The sequence below is a fragment of the Lissotriton helveticus genome, chromosome 3_1, assembly GCF_964261635.1.
Source record: "Lissotriton helveticus chromosome 3_1, aLisHel1.1, whole genome shotgun sequence".
NCBI lineage: Eukaryota > Metazoa > Chordata > Amphibia > Caudata > Salamandridae > Lissotriton > Lissotriton helveticus.
In genome coordinates, this window is record NC_136061.1 from 352,779,571 (window position 1) to 352,805,594 (window position 26,024).

Genomic DNA, 26,024 nt, shown 5'->3' on the forward strand with positions numbered 1-26,024 from the left:
TTGATCTAACGTCTGGGTACTGGCAGATCGCCTTGACTGATGGGGCAAAAGAGAGGTCAGCATTCTCCACACCAGATGGGCACTACCAATTCCGGGTTATGCCCTTTGGGATGAAGAATGCCCCTGCCACCTTCCAGAGGTTGGTCAACCAGGTCTTGGCTGGAGGATTTCAGTGCCGCCTACCTGGACGACATCGCAGTGTTCAGCGCCAGCTGGGAGGAACACTTGCACCACCTCCAGGAAGTGTTGTCGGCCCTGCGCAGAGCAGGCCTCACAATCAAAGCCAGTAAGTGCCAGATTGGGCAGGGTTCAGTGGTGTACTTGGGGCACCAAGTAGGGAGCGGCAAGGTGGCCCCCCTGCAACCCAAGATTGATACCATCCTGGCATGGGCACCGCCCAAAACCCAGACTCAGGTGAGAGCCTTCTTGGGTCTCACGGGTTATTACAGGAGGTTCGTCAAGGATTATGGTAACATTGTGCACCCCTTGACTTCGCTGACTTCCAGGAAGCAGCCACGACTTGTGATCTGGACTGACGCCTGTCAGACGGCCTTTGACACCCTGAAAACTGCAATGTGCACAGCACCCATACTCCAGGCACCCGACTTTTCTAAAGAATTTGTTGTCCAGACGGACGCTTCAGAGCATGGCGTGGGAGCTGTTCTAGCTCAGGTAAATGAAGAGGGCCGAGATTTACCTGTAGCCTTCATCAGTAGGAGGTAACTTCCCAGGGAACAGAGGTGGAGTGCGATAGAGAGAGAAGCATTTTCTGTGGTCTGGGCGCTGAAGAAGTTAAGACCCTACCTGTTTGGGACTCACTTCCGGGTTCAGACAGACCACAGGCCCCTCAGATGGTTGATGCAGATGAGGGGTGAGAATCCAAAGCTGTTGAGGTGGTCCATTTCCCTACAGGGGATGGACTTCACGGTGGAACACCGCCCTGGCACAGATCACGCCAATGCTGATGGTCTGTCCAGATTTTTCCGCCTTAGTGATGAGGACTCCCTAGGGTAGGGGTAGTTCTCCCCACATTTCAGCTGGAGGGGACACGTGTTAGACCTGGCATGAGTCTCTCCTCCATTTTTTCTGTTTGCCTCCTCTGTTTACGATGTTTTTGCTGGTAAATGCTTTGGGCACTGTGCCACTGCTGATCAGTGCCACAGTGCAAGTGCTCCCTATGTGAAATTGCTGTATTGATTGAATTCCATGTTTGGCCTATTTGGTTTACTGTCAGTCCCTAGTAGAGTGCACCAGGAGTGCCAGGGCTTGTAAATACAAATGCTGCTAGTGGGCCTGCAGCACGTGTTGTGCCACCCACAAGAGCGGCCTAGTAAAAGTATGTCTGAAGGTCTACCATTGCTAGACCACGTGCAGTCTGACTGTCACGAGGACTGCGCAAGTACACCTACTTGCCAGTCCCTAAACCTTCCCTTAACTTCATGTTAGTCACCCCTATGGTAGGCCCAAGGGCAGGGTGCATTGTAAGCATAAGGTAGGACAAGCCTGACAAGGTTGGCATGTCCTAATAGTGAATTACAGCCATATTCGTTTTTCACTATTGTAAGGTAACCTGCTCTCCATAAGTTAGAATGGGCTGCCAGGATTATTAATGCTATAATCCTAGCGGGCTCGGGGAGCATGGTGCAATGTCGAGTTTGGTATCCCTGAACTCAGGGTTTAATAACGCATCCGTTTGTGTGGATGGTTCTTGGACTCTGTGTTTGAAAATAGCACTTTTAGAAAGTAGCTATTTTCTTGTCTAACTGTCTACCGGTCTCTGCTGGTTCTGGTGTGCGTGTGACAGGAGCTGGGTGGCTCCAGAGGTCTGAATGAGTCAGTGTGGGGTGAGTGGGACATTTGCATTGAGAGTAGGGGAAGAGTAGCTCCTGATAGCCTGCCCTGCCTGATACAATGCTGGCTCCGCCCCCCTGCCGGGCGGCTGATGACTCTGTGCCTGCCTGGGACTTTCCTGGCCCACCTCCTGCCGGGCAACTGATGGCCCTGCCCCTGCCAGTGACAATGCTGGCTCCGCTCCTGCTGGGCGGCTTAAGACTCTGCCCTGCACAGTGAATAGGCCAGGTGCTTCGGCCTGGCAACACCCACAACAAACCCAAGATGGGGGGAAATTCCCCTGCATGGACAAAGGGATCAAAGCCAAAAAGGGGTATAAGAGAAGGACCCCTGAACCAAGAATTTAGATCACTTCTGACAAGGAAACCTGAACCAAGGACAAGAAGCCTGCTGATCTAAAGACTGCCTACCCCTTCTGCCAGAGTGCTGTTTGTTGGGGGAATCCTGCATTGCTTCTTTATTTTTGCCAAGGAACCAGGAGAGAGGAACTGTGTGTGTACTTTCAATCTTTGCTAAGAAAATCTCCAAGGGCTGGAAGAGTGCCAGTCTCCTGTTGAAGTCACAGGGCTAAAGGACTTCATCTGCTTAAAGTGCTGTTTGCTGGAACTTGTGAATCCAGCACCTCTGAAAGAATCCAGCAATCTTGACGCCGACGGACGCCGCCGAATCCAGCTCGACATCGTGAGTAACGGCTCCAGTGTCCCGCTTCCTCGACGCCGGCCGCCGGGCCCGATCGACGCCAGCAACAACGCCAGTGAGTAGTGAGTTCGGCTCCAGCTCCAAGTGACCTCGTGTCTGCACCGCTGCTGATCGCATCGACTTCGAGCCCTCTCGACGCCGTGAGCGCTGCTCACTCTTGTAACATCGACATCGACGACGCCGTATCCTGCTTCACCTCGTGAGCGCTGCTCCTGCCTGACTTCGGTCGACGCCGCTGCAGATCGCCCCGACTCCGAGGCCCGATCGGCGCCGAAGACGCGACGCCGGACATCTCAACGCCGCTGATCATCGAGTGCTTCACTTTTCCAAGGTACTGTGTTGTTGGGGTCTGTGCGACTCCGGGCTCGACGTAGCGCTCCTCGCGGTCGACGCCGAACCTTTGGATTAACTTTGCCTCGACGTCGTGTGACCCCCGTGTGGGTTACATTGTTGCCAAGAACTGTGTTTTAGAGAAGAAGAGTTGCTTTTGATACTAAAGACTTTGTGCCAAGAAGAAACCGTGCTTGAACTGTTATTTTTCCTTTCAAGAGTATTTATTAAGATTGTGGTATATTTTTGTCGTTATTTGGTCTTGTGCTAAGCCTTATATAAAAATCCTTATTTTTATAATACTACTGTGTCGTGTCCATTTGTAGTGTATTCACTTTATTACTGTATGTGGTCATCAATGCTTAACGCACTGCCTCTGAGATAAGCCTGTCTGCTTTGCCAAGCTACCAAGGGGGTGAGCAGGGGTTATCTAAGTGTGTGATCCCCTTGCCCTGACTAGAAAAGGTGTGTCCCTATTTGTCAGAAGTGTATACCTCTGCCAACTAGAGACAGCCGCTTCTAACATTGGACATCTGACTATGCGGTCCTGAACCGTGTGGAAGATAGTATCCCCACAATTGTTCCTACAAACGATATGCGTAGGCTAAAATGGGTACAAGTTATGACTAACCAACAGGCCATGGATAGTATTAACGCTGAGGTTGATAAAGCCATAATGGCTATTGAACAAGTGAATACAACTGACCCATGCACGGATGAAGTAACTAAAATCCATGCAAGCCTCTTCTCGGGCATAAGGGATCATTTCCTGAAACCTGCGAAAAGGTTTAGTGGGGCAACCCTCAAGCCGGCCAAGTGGTATAACATTGAGTGTAGGAATGCCCGATTAGCCTTAGACGCAGCTATCAAGGGGATGCAATTAGTGACCATTCGTATCGCCAGAACATAATACAAAAAAAGTATAGCAAATGCTAAGAAATTGTGGGACGAGCTCCATTGGCAAGAGTTAAAGGAGGCTAGTGATAGAAAAGACTCAAGGCACTTCTGGAACGTCGTAAAGTGGGGTAGGGGGGGTGTATCTGACCCTCCTAACAATAATGTATCCCAGGAGGACTGGGTCAATTATTTTAAACCCCAGTATGCCCAAACTCAGCTTGCCAACCTGATGGTCGGCTTTAGGCCTGCCTATTACAAAGAAAATTCTTTTAGCAGCAGTGAAGTTATGACGGCTCTTGGTACAGTGGCTAGTGGCAGAGCCCCGGGTTTAGACGGGGTGCCGGCAGACGTCTTTATTAAATGATAAAGAGCGCTGGAGCAAGTAAATTTTTCTCCTTGCCAATGCAGTTGCACAGGGTGCAATTGTACCGACATCATGGCAAGGTGCAGTCATAATCCCTGTATTTAAGAAAGGAGATAGATCACAACCGGGAAACTACAGGCCCATAAGCCTAATTGACACCATCCAAAAGGTGGTTGGGAGGATGGTTGTCAATAGGCTTTTGGATTGGGCCGAGGAAAATAACGCTTTGTCTCCATTCCAGGCAGGGTTTCGAAAATCTACCAGCACGGTAGACCAGGTCTTCCGTTTTACTCTACTGCAGTGGAAGACTGTGTTACTAGGCAACGGCAGCCTGTATGCGGCTTTTGTTGATCTGCGGGCTGCCTTTGACCTAGTCCCTAGGTCTAAGTTGTGGCTGGTTCTGAAGAATTTGGGCCTTCCTGAAGAACTATTGACAATGTTAATGAGGCTCCATGAAGCTAATTTTGCTAAGATTCAGTGGGGGGGCAGGGAATGGTGACCACAGACTTCCCGGTAGAGCAGGGTGTTCGACAAGGGTGTTCGATGGCTCCGACGCTTTTTACATTGTACATTAATGGTGTTGTTGCCCGCATGCTGTCTGCAAATGTTGATGCTCCCTCATTGGCTGGTACCAAGACACCTATTTTAATGTTTGCAGATGATACTCTGATTTTATCAAAGACTCCGAATAGTTTACAGCATGCCCTATCTATTTTTGATCAATTCTGTGGGGAGTATGGCTTAGAGGTTAACGTGGCTAAAACTAAGCTTATGGTTTTTAATCCTCATCGAAGTTTTAGACCAAAATTGGCCATGAATGGTAGCCATCTAGAGGTAGTTAATGCCTTTACGTACCTGGGGATATACGTGTCAAATGACCTTAGATGGTCCCAACATATAGACGTTGCAGTATTAAGGCACAGACAATCAGTAGGTGCCCTTGGCTCAGAGCATAGAAAATCCCTGACTAAACCAATAAAACCAGCTCTCCAGGTGTATGAGGCCAAAGCCCTCGGCTCTGCACTTTATGGTGCTGAGCTGTGGGGCTTTGAGAAACTCCTGTCACTCCAAACTTCGGAATATAATTTTTTTCGGCGTATTACTGGTACTCTCTTGCTGCCACTTAGGTACGATCTGGGCAGGAAGGCTGTTGTAGACCTGGCCAGGCTTTGTCCAATTCTATATTGGCGTAGGCTCTTGACTACACCTGAACTTCATCACTATGCTGAGGGATTTTTAGATATCATTAAAACAGATATGTTCCACAAAGTTGGATGGTTGAAAGAACTTAGAAAAATGTTGGGTGATCTCGGTCTTCAAATGCTATGGGAAAACCCAGAGGTTGCCTCATTCCCACCAAACAAAAGTTCTAAAAGAAATCTATTGGGAGAGGGTGGCCGCTCGGAATTGGAGTAGTACTAGTTCAGCGACCATGGCTGGAGTATTTCTAGAAGTAAAACCCAATCCCAGCCTAGAACTCTATTGGGACGCTATAACTATACCGAGGGATAGGAAGCTCCTCTTCCAGATTAGAGTAGGTCCCCATCCCCTTAGATCTCTGACAGGCAGGTGGGGAGGTTCATCTATCAGCAATTGCCCCGCTTGTGGAGCATACAAGGAAACAATTGGTCATTTTTTATTTTCTTGTACGGCCTATGCTGAACCAAGACGCATCTGGTTAACCCCAATGTGTAAGAACTTAGGTACTACTAGCAGTGCTGTAGCTCTAAGAATTATACCTACTAGCACTTTACTGCCTATAGTAATAGCCACTGCCAAATATCTTAGATGGGCATGGACTATTAGACAGAAGTTTTTAGGCCATTGATTATGTTTTTTATGTCAGCTATTAATAATCTGGCAAATATTGTATTAAAAGAGTATCTGCATTTTATCTGTAAATTCTTGCTATGTAATAACATTTAGGTTTTTATGTATTTGTCTGTTTGTAAAATAACTTTTACTTTTAACAAAATCGCTTTTTTAAATGGTTTTATTGGAGATTGTATATGCTTTTATGACTGAACCTCGAATAAAGCAATTTTGACTTGACTTGATTTTCCCACCAGCTCCATGACTAATGACATTCATTGATTGTAAAAAAGGAAATCAAATCTCAACAAGGAACTTTGGGGATCATTTCTATTATTCTGGGGGCACGAAGATCTAACCTATGCCTACACTGCCCTTCCTTCCCCCCTTGCTTCCTTTATTATTCAGAAAACAAATTGATTCCATGTAGTAATTCGAAGGTTGTGGATTTGTGGGGGCTCATTCATCATCAGCTGCCTATGTGGTTTAGGAGCAATGTCAGACCCTGTTGTAGGTCTGTGTGCTACCATTTGCCACAGGGATGGACAGTCAACACAGAATTATAAATTATACTTGTATCTACATAAGTTATTTCAGGATTTGGCAATGCACATTTGAATATCCTTTAGTAAGTCTGCCCCAGGTATAGGCTAGCAAAAGAAAAACTCTAAAGTTACCTAGTTATAGAGCCAGAATTAACTTTTAGTGCCTGTCTGAATCTGGTTGATAAGTAGCTCCGAAAGACTCATCAATGCAGATGCAAGCATTTGAAAAAAACAAATGCCACGCACAAACATTATACACACGGTTAAAAGCATGCTCAATCTTTGCTGATGTTTCCTTCAGGTTTCTCCATACAAGACCAGTTACATCAAATCCACTGGGCACGGCAGCAATCTTTAATAGCATACTGTACAAATTCTTGGTATTTCATTCTTGTCTTCATCTCAATGAAAAGGACTGAGAAATCTTTGGGAAACTATGATTCTAACCATATTCCTGGCTTGGCCTGCACAAATATGTGTCATACCTGTTGCCCCAGGATATATCTGTTTCGGAATGAGCCTAAATGAAGCTACAAATTGAGAAAGGCAAGTTTAGCACATATTAAAAAAACCTCGTCTGGAAGATGTTTGGTATCTTCCATACTTGAGCTCTATGCCTCACCAGAAAGAGATTTCAAAACTGTGAGTTTGAAAATATCGCAAACGTTCTCAACTGGACCAGGAAATTATAGCTTTCTCCTCCGTGAAAAAGAGAAAATATGCAACTGCGAGAGAATCACAGTTATCAATCTCTTACAGAGAAAAATGTAAATATTGAATAATTTAAAATTATTTTCACATTAAAGACTGGGAACAAAAATGTGTTTAAAGCCTGTCTGAAAAGAAGGTCCCCTCTACTTGTTTTAATTGCCATATTATTTATTCTTATCCATCTTTTCTAACCTTTAAATAAAATCCCAACAACTTAGAAAACCTAGATTGAATATACTGAACCAGTCACATGAAAACTAACTTGAGATCAAATGTTTTTTCTTAGTCTTAGGTCCATCAGCAGGGCATTCCAGACTCCAGAATACACTCGCAAAGGCGCAAATATCCTTCCATATGCCTGGCTTTTCGTATGCATAGTGTTTTTCTTGAGGCTATCAATTCAGATACAGAAACTTTTTTTGGTGGAAGATTCTATGTTTCTTCTTGGGATGTATTAGTGAACTAGTCTTTTCACGTTGTCAGGAACTTCACAGAGGACAGGCAGAAACATTGTCGATTTCTTGTGGAAGATATATCCCCTTACACCTCTTGAGACCTTGAATCTAACGGTAAGGTACCTGGGAGTAAAAGTGTCGAATACAAGCATGCTACCTTCCACTACATCCGAGTAGACACCGAAGGAATCTCACAAAATGAGGTTTTTAACAGTTCGTCTTTCACTATCAACCGTCCTGGAGAATGCAGTCACAGTAGACTTTGGAAGACTAGTCAGAACAGGATTTCTGGGACCAACCTGTGAAACAAATATAGACTGAAACACAGCTCTAATGTATAAAACGGAAATAGACTTTCTAATTAAAATGTTCAACATGTGACAGCTTGCAATTTTACCACGAGCTTGACATATGTCTGCAAACCAACTGTGTGGTGTCTTTCTCAGTTAACGAGTTGGCTCATATTAGTTTCCCATTCCAAAAGGCCAGGTTTGAGACATAAACCTCGATTTAAAGGCAGCTTATCAGGTGAAATACTATTGTGAACCCACTAGCATCACAGTGCAACGGAAAGACTCAGATGGGATCCACACAAAGCACCTTAGCAACATCATCCAGGGGAAAATGTTTTCCTTGAATCCAGTAATAAGCACCATCATCCTTATTAGCATAAATAAATCAATGCACTGGCATATGTCCGAGACCATAGGAGAGGGTGACAGTGGAAACTTACTCACTTACTACCTATAATTGGAAAAGTGTTTTCAGATATTCTACAGCTGTAAAAGGTACATAACCAAAACTACACTAACTCGATAAAAGTGCTGCAAAGCAACCTTTCATTGTTTTACAAAGATTACAGACAGCTCTGATTTGTAGGAATCAAATGCATAGGGTTCATGGTAATACAGAGGGGAGTGTGTTAAAGTTGGGATGACAGAATGTACACGCCTGGATACCAGATCAGGTGATTAGCCGTGCTTATTGATTGAAATCCTGCCAGACCTAAGTCAGCCTTTAATCTTTCCATGGTCGTTTGAGTAAAAATTATTTGGGGTTGGCAACCTCTTTAATTGTGACGAAATGCTCAGGGGCATTAGGAGGAGCAAAAAAATTGTATTTTGTTTTAAGAGAAAAGACAATAACATTAAAATAAGTATGGGTAGGAATATATTAGACAATAAAGCAGCCATGCCTTACAGTAAAATAAAACAATATCTCATACTTCCTGAGAAATTAGACGTAGAAGTGGTTTGTATATTGAAACCATGTTTTAAGTGTGGTTGTCACCAGAAGGTATCCTTGATCCTCACAATGTTACATTAAGTACTCAAAAGTCAGTGCAGTACTAGCCCTTTCCTTCTCCCTTTTAAGACCACTAACCCAATTCTTGTCACATAGAGTACACTCTATGCCTGGACTCCTGCACTCTGAAAACATATTGATGATATGCTGCATTATAATGTGGGGGCGACATTATGTAGTAAAAGGTAGAAGAACACACGGTTATGGTATGGTTATGGTATGGTGAAGATAGGGTGAAAATGGATATCCAACCGCAAGAAATATCAGGTGCACTGTGTGGGGAACTTTACCACTAAACTAGTATTTCAATGTATCTGAACCCACCACTACACTGACTTCAAGGTGTACATCTGCTGGATCTCGCATGGTTTGATGCATTCATTCGTGACCAGTGGAAACTCGGCAAGGCAGTTGTGGACAATGGGATACATAGGAGCTAATGCAAACTTATTGAGAAAAGTTGTTCCAAAGACATCTGTCGTGGATTCTTCTGAAGAAGCTAGGGCTGCTCCACATCTGTGTAGAGTTCATCTGGACTATGGCCAGCCATGCTCTTTGAAACTTACAAATGCATAATAACCTTGAAATCACTGAAGGCTCCAAGCTTGGCCATTGTGGGTGTTCAAATGGGCAAGCTTGGATACACAAGTGTAGGTGAACAAACCGTGGTCCTTAAGCAAGCTTTAATGCTGTATTTTGTTAAATGTATTTGTTTTGTTGGCAAGGCGCATTCCCGCATGCACATGAGCAATCTTAACGTGCAGATAGGCACTGTGAGGAATATTAAATAAATTCAATAAGGATGTAAGATAAATAAGATGTTACATTGTCACACGACAGCATCAGGGTGCATTTTAGAAATGTCTAGGTGAATGCGGAGGGTACAAATAGAGTCTGGGTCCTTTCTTAGAACATTCCAAGAGTTGACACAGTTAGTCTTCACGCTTAACAATTTAACCATGTATCCGTGTATACCTATAACGGTCCTGGAGCACTTCGTCTTAAATTTCAGGTGGTGTATAATCAAGGATGCTGGGACCTACATAGCAAAAAAAAAAAAACAATTCTCATTTTGAGAAGGGTAAATTAAATTGTACTAAAGTGGTTTCAAAAGCAAGATGTAAAAGAAAAGGGGATGCAATTTATAAGCAGTTGCTAGAGAACACTGAACAAGTTTGCTGGTAAACTATGAACACTAAAAGGATTCTATTAACTGATCTTATTAAAAAGAAGTCTAAAGCAGTTGTCGATAAAGTTAATGATAAACGTTTTTTCCGAAGCATTAGAACAGCTGAAGATGGAGTTAGAACGCTTTTGTTATTGTGATGTAGTGGAACCAACAAAAGAATTAAAAGGGGACCCATTGCTCTTACATATAAGTAGGAACAAAAGGTAACTACGTATGCAGAACTGCAAAGTCTGAAGAATAACGTACGAGTATATAACCTAAAACAATACTACTAAAAAAATGATTGAGCACGTAATGTCCCCAAATGGAGCTAAGCCACTTGATGCTGTTTCTGACTCCCGTAGGGATATGTTGATTTAAGATGATGATGTTTGTACTTCAGTCATACTCAGCTATGTTTTTAGCAAGCAAGGGATAAACAAAAACAAACATCGGCCAAACCAATAGGGCTTTGCCAATGCCTTTTTGCCATGCTGTATCAGCTGAGAACCTTGCCACCAGTGACCTTGATCACTTGGGCTTTTTGTTTCATCAACACTATGGGCAGAGTACACAATTCTCATCCCCACATTTTCTACCATTTCTTTACTCTTAAATGACAAGTGTTACTATTACGCAATTAAATTATAGTCAGTATATCCATTTTAGAAGGAACGGCTGAGTTTGCACTTGTGAGCTCTCGGTCACATAGATGTTTTTTGTTAAACAAATAGCTATCCTGTGGCACACCGCATACATGTGATTGTATAAAAGCTTCATATTTGTGGGGTCTATGTGAGAGTAGCTCAAACACGCCAGGTTTTATCAAAGCATATTTAGGCTTGTACTCCCGCATGTATAATGGAGTAAAAGGGACTAGCAATAGTAGAATTAAAAGATAAAAAAAACATGAATAGATGGAAGTCTTGTGTATGAAGCACGAAATCTTAAGAGCTTTGCAGTACTGTGGTGCACGACGTGTATGCAGCTTTTTTTTAACAAAAAGAAATAGTACGTAAGCCATTTTGAGAGTGCAGAAGCCAAGGTTAACAAATCCGCCTAATTTACTACTTATTGTTAATTGGAAGTAGCACATTCAATCCCTGTGCTTTCTTATTCTGATATTTATATTACTTGGTAAAGTAAACCTATTGGTATTTAAATATAGAGAAGAAAAGAGAACTCCCCGCACCCCTCGATTGTGACACTTTGCTTTATGTGCAAGCATGATAAATGAATTCTTTCTGAGAGTACTGTGATTTGGCTGGAAACAGATGTCGATGCTAAAGGGAGTTTAACCAGGTTACCACGGCCCCACATTTGCCTTCAGGCCCAGCACCCAACGATGGGAAATAAAGATGCATACTACCATGTAACTTCACAAGTTAACAAAGAGTTTAAGTGATAAGTGAATGCATTTTATATGATAAGTTCGTCGAAAAAGTAGAAAAGACGCCTAAACGAAATTTAAAGAAATTGTGAGTGAAGATACTCATAAAGCAATGACGTACTAAAGTTATAACAGATCCAGTAGTTGAGATAACAAGGGGAAGAAAGCTTGAGTTGACTACTTATGTTAATAAGCACCTTATGTATAAAGTACACTACAAAAAAAATTGGTTTTGGCACCGGATAAGTGACGTTAACCTGCAGAGAGATGTTAGTAGGATTAAAACCTGCAAACTGGGGGTTACCTACAATGCTCTGCATCACATCCAGTCACCTTCTACTTATTTTGTAATTATACAATCATGTGATCTGCAGGTTACACATAATCTCTGGAAAAGGTTCGCTAAACACTTCAGCTGGAGGGGTTTAGAAATAACATGAGTCTAAAAGCGCCTCTTGTAGAGTGCCTTGTGTGTCCAGCTGTTTTCGGGCACAATAAAAATTTCAAGATAAATCTGGCAATTAATGTTCCTGCTGGAGAGAGATAGAATTTTGTATAGTGGCAGTTTTGACTAATCACAAAGTAGGGCAGAGGGTTAATATGCCTGCTGCAAAGAATGTGTACCATGTAGATCACAGAACTGTATCTTATGTGGATAGTGCATCAGTTTATTGCTTTTTTCACAGAGATCCCTTTGTTACTTGCAATTCATAAATTACAATCCTAATCTAAAACAGTGACCTACAAAGTGTCAAAGAATTATTCAACAGTCTTTCATTACCCCAATGTGGCGGAAAAGGGTTAATCTGATTAGGAATGCATTCTTATTAGTAAAGCCAACCCAACCACTGTGGTACGTTTTAAATTCTGAGTTTGTGCTTCTCCAGACTTAATATACTGGCTGTTAGTATCGGTGACAAATGATTCCTACACTTCATAATCCTCACTGTTTTTGAGTCATTTCCTATAGACTGATTAACCGCATCCGCGCTAGCGGTTTTCCCGCTGTGCGCGGCACTTTTAAAAAACCCGCGTTACATGACGATCTCAGCTCGTCATGTGTACGAGAGGCGTAACTCATGACGAGCTGAGCTCGTCATGAGCGTCGAAGGGGTTAACACATGTATGATTGATTGGCTCTATAACGTGTATGTGATGTAAAGTGCTCTGCCACTCTAGGCTGGAATGAGTAACGCTATAAAGCAAATAAAATGCATGTGAGAGAGGGGCTATCGAGAGATGAGGCACACTGCTGGATGGTGGTAGGGCGGGAATCCATGGAAAAGGAGGTCACTGGGGGGGGGGTACCAAAAACAATTATCGCACCAGGCACCACGAGCCCTAAGGCTGGTCCTGCACCACTGCAATAATACATCAACAAAATCCCAAAGCAGGAAACCTGAGAGTACAAGAGCACATTGCAGGCACTGAGGAGTACAAGAACTCTGTTGGAAAGTCCTGAAGGCTGGAGGATCTGTTTCGGCCATGCCAAGTTTCCCAGTTCCATACGTGATGGACTGCTCCAGTCCAGATGCTTTCTTTGAATTCCGAGTTTTGTAGTATTGTTGAATTCATCATAAAGCAGGACTTCAAGTCCCAGAATTCAATGGAAAAAAACGGACTGGACCATTATCACACATGGATCTGAGAAACTTGTCAGATCTGCTGCATATTGCAAACTAGTAGAACTGCAGAAGCGACCTGACCAAGAGTGCAGGGAAGTGGGGGAGGGGAGAAACAAAGTACAGACACATTTTACAGTAATAGGTCTTGCACTTATTAATCAGTTCTGTATTAAAGTGCGTTCTAACCGTATTTCAAACATACAAAAAATCGGTAACTTTCCAATAAAAAGTGTACATTTCAACATTTCAAAAGGCAAAAAAAGTAATGCTTTATGCAGCATCATTGAGCAGACATTGTGGTCTGTTGCTTACGCCTTGAAGAAAATAAAGTTCAATGAACTAAACAGGTTCATTTCCAAGAAGCTGCAGTAAGGTCAACAGCGTGACTTCCACCCAGCCGCACACCAAACAAAAAAACTATTTTTTTAAGATATGTTGCACATGTCAAGGAAAACAAGCGCAGGTAATGCATCGGTTTCGCCTATGTGTTAAGATGTTTTTATCAATCACCATCTGGGACGAAGGGACAAAGAAAGATGTGTTGTCTGTAATGGAAGTGCACTACCATACCACGCATATTCCACTCTACGCCACTCCCCTCTACTCTGAACCACTCCACTATACATCATGCCACTGTATTCTACTCTACTCCACTCTGCACTACTCCACTCTATGCCACTTCACTCTACGCCCATCTTCTCTACTCTATGCCATTGCACTCTACATCCCTCTACTGTACACCACTTCACTCTTCACCACTCCAATCTAGGCCACTTAACTCTATGCCGCACTGCAATACTTCACTCCACGCCACTGCATTCTACGCCAATACACTACAGCAATGCACTCTACTCTTTACCACTCCACTCTATGCCCATGCATTTCAGACCAATCCAATGTATGCCTCTCTAATCAACTACACTATGCGCCACCGCACTCTATGCCACTCTACACTATCCCACTACATACTCTATTCCTCTGCACTCTACTCTGCACCGTTCCACTCTACGCCACATCACTCTATTCAGAAACAATCTAAGCCACTGTACTCTGCAACACTGCACTCTATGATAATCTACTGTGCAACAATGAACACACCACTCTACTATGCACAGCTGTGTTCTGCAACACTACTGTACAACACTGAACACTACAGCATACTACTCTGCACGACTGCACTGTACGCCTCTGCACTGAGCAGCACTAAACTCTAGACCACTGCACTCTAAGCCACTCCACTCTATGTCACTATACGCTACTCTGCACCAATCGACACCACTGCACTCTATTCTGCACCACTCTACACCAATGCACTCTATGCTACTCCACTCTGCACTACTATATGCCACTCTACTCTGCACCACTGCGCTCTATGCACTGTATTCTACGCCACTATAATGTATGCCACCCTAGGTTACTGCACTCTACTATTCACCACTCTAATCTACACCACTGCATTGAACACTGCTGAATTCTATACTGCTGCACTCTACCCCATTATGCTCTGCAGCAATTAACGCCAATGCACTCTACACCAGCCCACTCTACTCTGATCCATTCCTGTTAGCCACTATGCCACTGCACTCTACTGCTCCACTGTTACCCACTATGCCACACCACTCTACTCTATGCCACTCTACTCTATGCCACTGCACTTTACACCACTGAACTCTATGCCACTCTACTCAGCAACACTGCACTTTATACCATTCTATTATGCACTACTGCATTCTTTGCCACAGCACTCTCTGTCACTCCACTCTGCATCACTCTATCAATCGCCACTTCACTCTGCAGTACTCCACTCTACGCCACTGCACTCTACGGCAGTATACTGTACTCTGAACCTCTCTACGCCACTACGGTCAACTATGCAGAACTCTATGTCACTGCAGTGTACAGCACTGAATTCTATGTCACTGCACTCTACGCCACTTTACTCTGCAACACTATACACCAATGCACTCTACACCACTCCACTCTAGTCTACTCCACTGTACGCAACTCCACTCTATGCCACCCAATACACAACACAATACACAACACTTTATGCCACTCCACTCTACGGCACTTCACAATTCCACTCTACGACACTCCTCACTATTCTCCACTACATCACTAACTTTTAGTCATGCTAAAGAGCGGCTACGCTGGTGTAAAATATGGCTAATACACATTGGCAAAGCAAATAGCTCTTACATAGGCAAAATCTATTGACTTTGCCAATGCTCGTTTTAGTGATGTTGCACAGCTGTCACAAAAAGAGCAGGAGGGGAGGGAGCACTAGACAAGGTAAGGGGGAGCAGGAGGGGAGTGGGAACAAATAGTACCTCAATCACAGTCCGAATATCAGATGGGCACTAATTAAGTGGAATCAATCAGGGCTTGGTCCATGCGCCAGAGATGAAACAGGAAGTGATGCCTCGGCTGTGCTGTGAAATTAGAAGGCAGCAAAGGAGAGTGACATGTAGCTAAACATGCGCTAAGCAACAGGCAGGCTCCAAGATCTTATTTGTAAACAATGGTGTCTCACAAACGAGACGCATGTGCTAGGACATGCTCTCACAGATTCAACCCTAAAAAAGTTGTGAATTCAGGAAGTCATTTCGATCTTTGGGAGAATGAAAGCAGACCCAACAGAAGTGACATGATGAACATTAATGAGTACGGTCAATTTACAGTAAGGAGTGTCACGACTCGGTTGCCGCACTATTTCAGCTGTGGGTATTCGCCCAAAGAGAAGTTGGTAGAAGCCACACGTATATCCCTTACCCCAAGACAGTTTGCATTGATTTTTTTTTACATCAGACTAATAGTATATATGATTTGTGGAACACAGTTCTCATTCCAACCATAAATCCTTGTTGTAAATGAAAAAGATGCAAACGGAGGGGGAGGGTGTCTTCGGTTAGATGGTCCAAAGAAAGAGAACAGGAGGAACAGAAACAACCATTGATGATTCTGGACCGTAGGCAAACAAGACAGAATGGATATGGGAGCTGGCAAGGTGACGTAGAATGTGAAGAAAAGATGAGTTTGCAAACTAGGCAGATAGAAGAGTGAAAATAGACTGGAAAGGGTAAGTACAGAAAATGCAGGAAGAACACTGCCTAAAGGGAAACAGTGATTCTGGTACAACACGTTAAAGTGAGAATTACTGATCTAGTGCCACTAATAGTGAGGGTAGATGATTTAAAACAGTATGGAGTTAAAGCAACTGAACTGAGTAAGCATAGTAACATGCTGGGAAAAATAACGAAGTTAAGTCAAAGACGAGACTGAAATTTCTAACAGAGACTGCGGACACAGATGGGCAAGTGGGGAAGGAACTGATTAGGGAGAGGGTGAAGAATGTAGGAGTTGGCTGAGATTAAAGAGCGATTTTCTATTTTATAACAGGTAAGACGGCTAGTGATGGCAAATAGGCAGCTAGAAATTAGGTCAGTAAATACAGGGGTGTAAGAGAAAGAGTAGAACATTTGGAGAGGTAAGTGCAAAAACAATACGGCATTAGGAGACAAATTAGTGGTGCAGTGAAGAAAAGTATAGGGCCTTGGAATAAGCCCTGGGAGGTCCCATATTGAAAACTGCTGAAAAAAGATGATGCGATACCTGAGATGTAAACTGTACGACTAAGTTGGATTTGTTGGTGAATACTTCCTTTTATAAGGGAGAGTGAGTGAACACTTTCTGGATAAAATTAGAAACTCAAACTGTTGTCAGGAGTTGGTCCAACAACTGCTCCGAGGTACAGGTTTTCTGGGGAAAAGATACATTTATATTAGGAATCGAGTGCCATGAAATGGAGGAATAATACAAAAAGTGATAGATTAAATGCTTAATTTAATATCAGCCACTAGAAATTACTTGGGACAGCATCGCAATCCACCTAGTTTGGACCCAACCATATGCAAATCAGTCTTGACCATGCTCCAATGGGAACAGTCGAACCTGAACTGCCACACCAGGACCTCCCAGAACTGGAACACAAGGCTCATCAGCTGGTTATAGCTCGGTTTCAGAGGCACAGTGTGCATGAGACCCACATCTGGGCATACCCATCCCTCTTAAGGTGTCACACTGGAGTAAAAAGAAAAAAGTGATAAATGGAATGCTTGAATTAATCTCAGCCATTAGTAATTACTTGGGGCAACAATCTTGAGTTACTTTTCAATGAAATGGAAGAAGGTAGGAGTGCTCCATAGGGATGATGGAGAAATATGCTGCTTTTGGTCAGAAAGGCTAATTCAGGCACAATGCCACCAACGTGCAAAAAATGGAGACCATTAGTGGCTGAAGACAGATGATCCGGTAGAGGAATTGGTGCAAGACTTTGTGGCATACAAGCAGTGGAAAGACACTGGCATGTTGTTTGGCTCTCATGCAAACAGATGAAGGTGCAAACAGGGTTAGCTCTACATACCAATTTGAATAGGACCTAATAAGAGCTTCTAGTAACTGATTACACCTCCAATGGGCCTAAAGAAGAACTTCTTATGGGGCCATTAATCAATTTTAAGTGTCATATTGGTGTACGGATAAATGTTGGTTTGCAATCAGGACATGCAACATCAGAAGGGTGTGAAAGTCTTGTGTGAAACTAAAGTGTTGGTATGTGTTAGAATTTGATATAGCTGATCAAGATGCAGCAAAAAGTGCGTAATTGTGGAGTGGTCATGGCTGCTTGGGGCAACATTCTGAGCACTTTCCCGAATAGGTCTGAATTGTATAGGTTTACTGATGGGCCCCAATTGCATGTACAAACCTACGAAGAAAAGGCTTTATTGACTTGTGCCTCCGCACTCGTTTGGCACCGAGAACGCCTTACCTTTCCTGGATTATAGGCGGCGCAAAGTGACCATAACCGTTTGCCTAATTCAGTGCCCATGTCATCCAAAGGCTATCACTTGCCAGGGTCTTACATTATGAAACTCACTTTGAATCCCATCTATCAAGGTACCTTTGTGTGGGCCTGAATACTACTAATTTATCCACTATCACATCGGGCATGCGAGTTGTGCAGTCATGAAGGTCTCATGGACGTCTTCCAACGAGTGGGCATACCTCTAGTAGATCCATAGGGCATATGGTACTGCCACAACTTTTCACTGAATGAAAAGGGGATAGAATGAATATATCCTGCATAAGCAAAATATGTTACTAAGCTCCTGGTTGAGAAGGTTCCCAGCTTCCATGACAAGGCTACCACCACATGAAGATCTCCAGCAGGCTTCTAAAGCCACCAGAATGCCTCACGTTCATAGCTTTGCACTCAAAGTCCCCAGAGACTGGGGCTAATTTATTTTAGCGATGTCCCTAATAGTTAAAGAAATGGAGGGTGTATCAGCTTTATTTTCACCTGCAAAAGAAGGTATGAAAAGCTTAGTTTAGCTCATATTTGCCTGTTGACAGTACATACATGGCTCGTTTCTTTTAGTGGTTCATTCTGGTAGTAAGACTTGCTGCTAAATCATTTCAGATTTTTTTTATAAAAGAGAAATAAGACATGTACTTCATCACCTAAACAACTGGACCGTCTGTCAGGGTCCAGGCAACAGCCATTCAAGCTGCATTCCTACCTTCTCACGCCCTGCCGGGAAGACTCCTGCTCTGAAGTGACAATAGTGGCATTTAGCACTCAAGTAATCAGCCACAAAAAAATAATGGAGTGGGGAAACCATGTTGCTTAGCATAAGCTGCAAAGAAACCATGAAGCTATCTCTCTCCCCTGCGAGTCCTGCTCCCCTTTCGTCCTGACAGTACGTGCTCTGAACAGACCCTGCTCCCTTCTCTTACAAACAGCTCCGATCCATTATTTTCACATAAGTTATTATCCCCTATACTCCTAGCATGGTACATTTTGATTTATTCTTTATGGAGCTCTCGACCCTTTGACTCACCAATCAGCAAAGATTAATTATGTGCCTGAGAGTGGACCAAGTTTTTCACGTCTCGGTCATTTTTCTTGCAGATAGATTCTATCTCTTATAAATCAAGGAACTAGGCATCCTTAGTGAGAAGTTATCTTTTGAACCTTCCCCCAAATTAGTGAGATTCATCATGTTACCCCCGTCCTGAAGGAGACACGCTATCGAGGCTCCGACTGGCCCTACCCCCCTCAACGCCGGGTCCAAACGTAAACATGTTTTACATTTATTTAATTTTGTCACTGAGAGGGAATGATGATTGAATACAATGTTCTCCTTTGAGTGGATATATATTTTGAGTGTATGAAATGACTTACAAACAGGTGCTGTTGAAATAAGTCTGTAATTGGTATGGGTGTTTCCCTTTCCTTTCTTCTTATTATACACAAGCACTTCCTCTAGAGCACACTGTTGTGGTTCTTGGAGCAACCATTGTATGTAAATAGTCAATATAAATTGAATTTCATGTTTTGGAACAATACTACTTTTTGTATGATAATGTTTTTATACTTATATGTTCTCTCCCTGTTATTTTATATTAATTGAATATTGATTCAGGATAGCTGAATTGATTTGTTCTACCCTTGCTGTCCGTTTGAACCATTGTTTACTGTATCGCACTGTACCCCAGTATTTTGTAATGTTGATTCATTCTCAGCAGCTTGGCTTCCCAGAAAGTTTGAAGTGATTATTGAAAGTGTCATTAGCAGAGGTAGAGCTTGGCAAGCTTAAAAAAAGAAGCTTTCGTGTGAGGCTCCACTTTGACTCAATTCACCAGCCTGCACACTGTCATTAAAAGAATGCAACAGGGCCTAGGGTCAGTGTTAGTTACTGCTAACTCCAATAGTAGCCCTGCTGACTACTAATTGTTAACTTACCTGCAAAAACTCAGTGTTTCTTACTTTTCATTAAGGTCAGATACCAGCTTCCATTCAGTCAACCTGGGTCCATTAGGGTGGGATGGTAAAGGGTGGCACACTTGAGGATTCAGCAGTATGCCTGGTGAGTGAGGCAGAGCTCTACAGTAAAACTGGACAGGGTTCCCGAGTTAGTCATTGCAAAAGTGTGGATAGAAGCGTCACAGGGGTTAGAGTTGTAGAGTGGATACAGCAGAGCTCAGTTCTTCCAATTCCCACAAAGTGGGACAATCCAAAATCTAAATATGGAAAATTGGTAGCATGTGACCATCCATAAATCTGGCAACGGCATGGAGGTAAATAATAATTACTTTTTGTCCAAGAACGGCTGGGCACAAAGGAGATGTAAATCAGTATCAGATCCCTTGACGATTTGTAGCTGCTTCTCACTCAAGAGAAATCCCCGTTTATAGAAATGTTACAGAAATGGAAATCTCATCACAGCATATCAAAAACAGTATTAAAGTGATAGAGGCTATGATGGATGACGTCAAAAGCCGCATTACTACCAAAGAGAAAGAAGTACACAGTATGGGCTGCTGGCTAAAAAAAAGTGGAAAATTCAATGCAGAGTAACTGTTAGGTGGTTGACAGCCAAAGGTTAGAATACTGCATGTGTGACTCAATTTTGAGATTGGAAAGTACAGCAGTTATTACTGTCAGTTATGGTGGACGGCACCTCTAAAATCTGCCCAGAAATCTCTGTATTTACCTACCAAAGGTTCCAGTGGAAAGGGAGGAGGTCTGAAGACAGTCCTACTTGTGCTGTGGCATCTCCTATAGAGAGATCTGAACAGAAAAAGCCGCAAAGAAGTGGCAAATTGAAGTGGGAGGCTCAAGAGTTGATATATTCTTTGCACTGAGACATAATCTCCCTCCTCCCTTTTGTTAGCAAGCTGGCTGAGAAACACACTAACACCATCATTTCCAGTTTTATCGAGGCGACAGGGGGCCTGGACCAATCACAATCTGGGTTCAGGCCCAACCACAGCACTGAATCTGCCCTCCTCTCGGTGACTGACAAGATCAAAATGTCACAGGACAGAGGGGGCTCCATGATTTTAGTGCTGCTGGACCTGTCTGCGGCCTTTGATACCGTGTCCCACAACATCCTTCTCAGCCGCTTGCAGGGTGTGGGGATAGGAGGCTTAGCACTATCCTGGTTGGAGAGTTTCCTCTCCGGAAGATCGCAATCAATCAGCATTGGCCCCTACAGGTCCAGCTCGAGGGTGCTTACAAAAGGGGTGCCTCAGGGCTCTTGTCTCAGCCCTACATTATTTAATGTTTATGTGGCCCCCCTTGCTGAGATTGTACGAAAATACGGGTTCACACCAGTCTCCTATGCTGATGACACTCAGCTCCTCTACCCTTTCAACTCCCTTGGCCCTAAAGTGAAGGAAAACTTTGCTGAAGGTATGAGGGCAGTGTCACATTGGATGGCAGCAAACTGCCTCCAATGCAATGTGACAAAAACAGAGATTATGCTCTTCGGCAAAGCTAATCTCTTGTGGTCTCCCGATTGGTGGCCGCTGGACCTGGGTCCAGCCCCAACATCAAAGCCACATGTCAAAAACTTAGGGGTGAAAATCGACCAAAAACTAACCCTCAAGGATCACGCGAACCATATTGCAGGATTATGCTTTCACACCATCGGCCTCCTAAGACGAGTCTTCCCATACCTCCCTGATTCCCACAGGAAGACTCTCGTACAGGCTCTGGTCACTAGCCGCCTGGACTACTGCAACGCCCTGCTGACACTTGCTAACGGGGATGCAGTGGGACGTTTGCAGGTAGTCCAGAATACGGCGGCTAGACTGGTCATGAATGCACCACCTAGGACGCCATCTAAGCCCCTACTGGAGGAACTGCATTGGCTTCCTATACGGCAGCGAATTAGTTTTAAAATTTGTTGCACGGTACACAAAAGCCTATATGGAGATAGCCCCAAATATCTCGCACAATCACTAGAGCTGTACCAACCTTGCCGGTCACTTCGCTCCTGCAATCAAGCCCTCTTGAAACCACCAGTCACAAAAAAAGCCAGACAGGGAGACCGTGCATTCTCCTATATTGGCCCCGCTCTATGGAATAAACTCCCCATTGAGCTGAGACTGACTACCAATCACATGTCTTTCAGAAAGTCTCTAAAAACCTTACTCTTCCGTGAGGCATTTCAACCGTAAATAACCCTCACCATACCTGCTAACTGTGACATTCTGGCCCTGACGAGCAAAGCGCAGAGATACCCTTACGGGATTGATTCCTGCGCGGTATAAGAATTTAAATAAATAAAATAAATAAATAATACAATAATGAGAAGGAAAGAAATGTGTTCCCTACATTCCTACTCGATCTCTTAGGTCGAGCAACCATCTTCTTTTAGTGGTTCCCCGTGCCAAAAAAGCCAGACATGGAAGTAAAGCGCTATCCATCACTGGACCCACTCTATGGAACAAACTTCCTCTGTCTCTGAGACAATGTAAAGAACATCTCACATTTAGAAAACTTTTGAAAACGGCTTTGTTCAGAAATTAGATCTAGTTCTCACTCATTCCCATTCAATCATAACTTCCGTCTACCATCAACTCTATAAGCGCAGAGATACTCCAACTGGAGTCGATTCAAGAGCTATACAAACCAACAAATAAATAAATAAATAAATAAATAAGACTTGTAAGTAATAAATAAGGACATGCTGTCAAAGGGACTCAAGTGCCTTTCTCTCCTAGCCAGTTTGCTTGTGTGAGATGCAAAGTGGACCGTTGTGTATTTTCTGGTGCTTAGGGCAGTTCGAGATTTTCTGATGACTAAAAGGAGAACACAAGCATGCTACAGAGGGGGATCCTATCTGATCTGGTCACAAAATGCAGGCAAGTGGCTGGTAGTTCCACAGAGCGGTGGATCTTGTAATAACAGTACTTAGTGGTGTGTGTGTGAGTGTGTGTGTGAATGGAATGTTCACAGGATGCTGGAATGTATGGCTGGAATGTTATGGGGCACAAAGTTTGAGGAAGGGGGTTGGTGAGGAGCTAGGGAGACTGCCAGGGGGTTGTTATTCTACAACTGAAATAAGAAAGATCCTGTTTTCACTTACCTGCCTATGTGTTCTGCCGGAGAGGAAGGAGTGGATCCAGTCTAAGGCAGTTCCCTGTATGCCGGGGTCGTGGAGTTTGGCGGCTAATGTGCGGTGGAAGAGGGTGTCGGAGATTGCTGAGAGGTCTAGTAAAATGAGGGCTGCAGCATGGCCTTGATCGAGGAGGGTGCGGATGTCATCCGTGGCAGCTAGGAGGGTGGTCTCGTTAGTGTGGTGCTGCGGAATCCGGTTTGAGATGAGTCGAGGATGTTGTTGGATTCTATGAAGTGCTGGTGGGGGGAGGAGTGCGACTGAGGGCGGGGGTGAGGTGCTCTTCAGTGATCTTGCTCCAGTTTCTGCATGGGAGCCGTGGCATAGGCTTGTGTGCGGTGGATTCCGAGAAGGAAAAGTGGACGCAGTTGTGGCCCGTCCAGAGTGCGTTGCATGGTGTGATTGAAACAAATGTTGTTTCCTCAGGTAGATGGTGTGCCTCTCCATGTGGTTAGGGGTGGTGACTAGTTGCTTCAGTCCGATGCTGGCGTGATTCTCTAGCAGGGTGGCGGAGTGATGTTCACATTATGAAGGATGTATATGTCTTGTACTCTCTTATCAGTCAAGATTTGTTTTCTACCTTATGGCCAAACTAGGAAGTTATTACATATTGACGAAAGTCCCGGAGGCTACTCTAGACACAAAATCAAGATGTGAGATTATTTTGGGCTTCATTAGAATTTAATGGTTGGAGAACGAAGGGCAAGGGTTTCGTAACTGACAAAGGCATATCTTTGGTTGGTCCAACCAAGATGATTTATGTATTAGATTGGCTCCATGTGCCATTCAATCAGTGGATGCAGTTTCAGAGTGCAATAGGATTAATAATGATTTGGAGTTTGTGCAGAAAATCAGATGGGATTTCCCTTGTGTATTTAGCGATATGCTGGGTGGACACAACATTTTTTAACATAGAATCATTCTCAAAGACGGGTCAAAACCTGTACAACATTGGGTCAGAAGTGTTACAAATAATTACAGAAGTAAACTTATAGAAATGGATATACTTGGGCATACTAGACATCCGCTATGGGTTTCTCCAGTGATTATTTCATTAAAATCATCAGGATAACTTTGTTTGAGCAAGGACATAAGTTTAAATGAGGCCGTTTAGGTTGATCAACATCCTCTTCCCGAAATACGTGAGTTAGTCTTGACACTGGCTGGTGCAACTGTTGTCACTACCTTGGGTTTAGCCAGTGCTTGCCACCAAGAGACACTACATGAAGACAAGAAGTATTTTACAGCATTTATCACACCAAGGGGTCTTTTTCAGTACAAAAAAATGTGTTTTGGTTTGGCTGTCACGGCTGCAGTTTTTTAAAGGTATTGATGAAAGAGACTGTGTTATGGGTGCCCTAGCATTCCAAGAAGACATTTTAGTTCTTGGTCAGAACCAAAATGAACACGATGAGAACTTGAGGAAAGTACTAATATTACTCTCATTGAAGGGTTTAACATTAAGAATTTTAAAAATGTCACTTTGCATGTGAAAGTGTTGATTATTTAGGTCACAATCAATATATCAGCCAAGGGCATAAAACATAAGGATGACCACCTAAAGTATATTCAAGAAATTCCTGTACCGGTGTCCAAAGAGCAGTTTCTTCCTTTTTAGGGCTGACTGAGTTCTATTCAAAGTTTGTACTGCATAATGCTAATAAGGTGGATGGTACCTTTCAGACAATTGTTGAGAAAAAATGCAAAATATGAATGTTGTGATGAAAGAAAAAAGGCTTTCTCTACGTTAAAAGGAAAATTGTTGAATGCATAGTGCTAGAAGACATTTGTGGTTGGGAAGGTGTGAATAATTTGTGTTGAAGCCAATAATGTTAGTCTTGATGCTGTATTGATGCAGACTGACGGCAACGAGTGGGCATTGGTGTGCGTTTCAAGGACACTGATAAAGGTTGAGAAAAGTTATTCGGTCATCCGAAAACAATTATTTGTGTGTGTCTTGGTTGCAGACCATTACAGAATGTTTGTTTGGGGGATGAAGATCGAATTGAGAACTGATCTGAAACCTAACATTATTTCTCCAGTGGGAGGAAGGAATCTTACTGCAAAGTGAGCCAGAATAGCTGCCAAGCTACAAGCCTTCAGTTTTAAAGTGGAATATGTTTTGGGCTCGTGGAATACATATGCTGATTTTATGTCCAGATCACCTAGATATGGCTTCATGGAAGTTTATAGGGTGGAGCCTGAATGGGAAGCAGCTTTTACCATAGAAGATGTGAATAGGAACGCTCTCACCTCGGCTAATAGCATTACTAAAACTGAGAAGTCAGATATTGCTATTAAAAAGTCATTAAGGGCCATATGTATCGAAAAAGAGTTTTGCGATTCTCAAATTGCGATTTTTAGCGAATCGCAATGGGAATCGCAAACTGCAATGTATTTAGGATTTGCTAAAATTTTAGCGAATCCTACTTATTCCTTATTTGCAAATCGCAAATTGAGATTTGCAATTAAGGAATACCTTCCCATTTATTCCTATGGGCTAGGAGGCCCATAGGAATGAATAGGAAGACATTCTCAATTTGTGGTTACCAATTAGAGCATCGCAAATTGAGAATGCAATTTCAAGGTTGCAAGGGTGCCAAAAGGACACCCAGTTGCACCCCTGAAATATGCATGTGTGCACATTTTGCGCACATGCGACATAGGGCACTTTTAAAAAATCAAAAAGATGCTTTTTTAAAGACAATCGCAAATTACCACCAACTTAAAGTTAGTGGTAATTTGCAATTCCTTAAGGCCAAAGAGCAAATTTCTGGTGCTTCCAGAATTGCATTTAAGGAATCGCAATTTGCAATTCCTTAATTGCATTCGCAAAAAAGAGAATCGCAAATTTTGCAATTCTCTATTTTGCGATGGCCTTTTGGAATGATACATCCCAAAAGG

General features: G+C 43.3%; 1 protein-coding gene across 2 annotated transcripts in view; it reads right to left on the bottom strand.

The window, feature by feature from the left end:
- NSRP1 (nuclear speckle splicing regulatory protein 1) overlaps positions 1–26,024 on the bottom strand; it is a 363,819-nt gene that overhangs the window by 321,236 nt on the left and 16,559 nt on the right. The window contains exon 2 of one of the 2 annotated variants that reach the window (XM_078680022.1): positions 9,945–10,008. The exons of the other annotated variant lie outside the window; for it this stretch is intronic. The gene's annotated coding sequence lies outside the window, so the exon portion shown is untranslated. The remainder of the gene's footprint in view (positions 1–9,944; positions 10,009–26,024) is intronic. 2 annotated transcript variants of the gene reach the window in all.